Source organism: Lampris incognitus, chromosome 16 (genome assembly GCF_029633865.1).
Source record: "Lampris incognitus isolate fLamInc1 chromosome 16, fLamInc1.hap2, whole genome shotgun sequence".
Taxonomy (NCBI): Eukaryota; Metazoa; Chordata; class Actinopteri; order Lampriformes; family Lampridae; genus Lampris; species Lampris incognitus.
The window spans coordinates 36,237,388-36,239,080 of record NC_079226.1 but is presented as its reverse complement, the minus strand read 5'-3'; positions in this window follow the sequence as shown (position 1 = coordinate 36,239,080).

The following is a 1,693-nucleotide window of genomic DNA, read 5'->3' as shown; positions in this document are numbered from 1 at the left end:
GAAGGTGAAATTCACAGTAGTCCCAGTGGTAATAGGAGCACTAGGGGCTGTGACCCCCCCAAACTGGGAGAGTGGCTCCAGCAGATTTGAGGAACAACATCTGAGGTCACTGTCCAGAAGAGTGTGGTCCTAAGAACAGCCAAGATACTGTGCAGAACCCTCAAACTCCCAGGCCTCTGATAGAGGACCCGAGCTTGAGGAAGACACACACCACCCGAAAAAGGGTGAGAGGAAGATTTCTTTTACTTTTTTTCCTCTTCTCTCTCTCTCTCTCGCTCTCTCTCTCTCTCTCTCTCTCTCTCTCTCTCTCTCTCTGTCTAATATATCAGTACATTTGAGCTTGATAGACCTTGTATAAGAGCTAACTCTCATGCAAAAAATTGCAGCTGTGAAAAACTGACTCACGTGTTTCACACCGTTTTCTTTTTCAAATAGTACAACACAAAGCTAAAGGCTTGCACGAGACTGACCTTTAAGAGAAGCCGCCAATAGCGATGCCGTGCATGCCAGACTGTCATGGCCGAGTCAATGAGAGGCTGCGTGCTGCTTATTTGTTTGCGTTTGGAAAGTCTGTATCAGGAAACAGCCCAACAGTTTCAATAGATAGATAGATAGATAGATAGATAGATATTTTATTGATCCTGAGGGAAATTAAAGCGTCATTACAGCTCACGTAATCCAAAAACACACCATCAAAAAATAATCACAAATCTTTTCACAATTATTCACAAATAAATTATATCAGAGATCACAATAGTGTTCTTTTTATAGAGGTTTACATTGTGTGTGTGATGTTACATCAGCCCAGTTTGTTTTTTCTTTTCTTTTTTATGTGGCTTTTACTTATGTGGTTGATTTTATCCCGCGTGGGGGATATGATCATACTGAGATCTGTTCTGCCTTTAATAGACACTTCGCACCCTCTGGTCACATGTTTGAGGGCGAGGACGGTGGATCCCCTCTTGCTAACATTGACCATCTTTTACCCTGATGATGTACTTACTCCAATCATGCCTCTCAGGTTATTATAGCTCCTGACTCAGCATAGCTATTGAGGCTCTTCAAACCACTGATCCCAAGAAACCTACCGCTGAAGACAATATAGAGCCCTTTTCTTTTCCTGAGGTTTCTATTTTTTCTCCCTGTTAAATTTTGTTTTTTCTAAGGAGTTGTTCCTTATTTGATACGAGGGCCTAAGGACAGGATGTTGGGTTGCTGTGAAGCCCCTTGAGGCAAATTTGTAATTTGTGATATTGGGCTATACAAATAAACTTGACTTGACTTGACTTGACTTGGGGGAGGGGTTGTATTTGTTAGCTGTTATCATGTCTGCGGACCCCAAGAATAGTAGCCGGTACCACTGTAGCAGCCAACGGGGATCCACATATAAAAATAAAAAGAAATGCCAAACACTGCAGTTGAAAGTGCTCTGATGAGTGTGGATGGCTCCCCCCCCCCCGGGATGAGGATGAATTAAAGGGCATTGCCTCCTGCAAATAACGCTTAATCCGCCCCTCGCGAGCTTCCTATGAGGCCGTTTCGCATTTCGCCGCTCCCTTGAAGGCCATGTGTCCCCTCCATCCTGCAGTATGAGGACGGCGGCGTGACGTCACAGCAGTGCGTCCCGCTCGCCCGACCGCAAGCGGAGGCAGGCGCGCGTATGCGGCAACCGGCGGCAGACCGACCGCGCGCG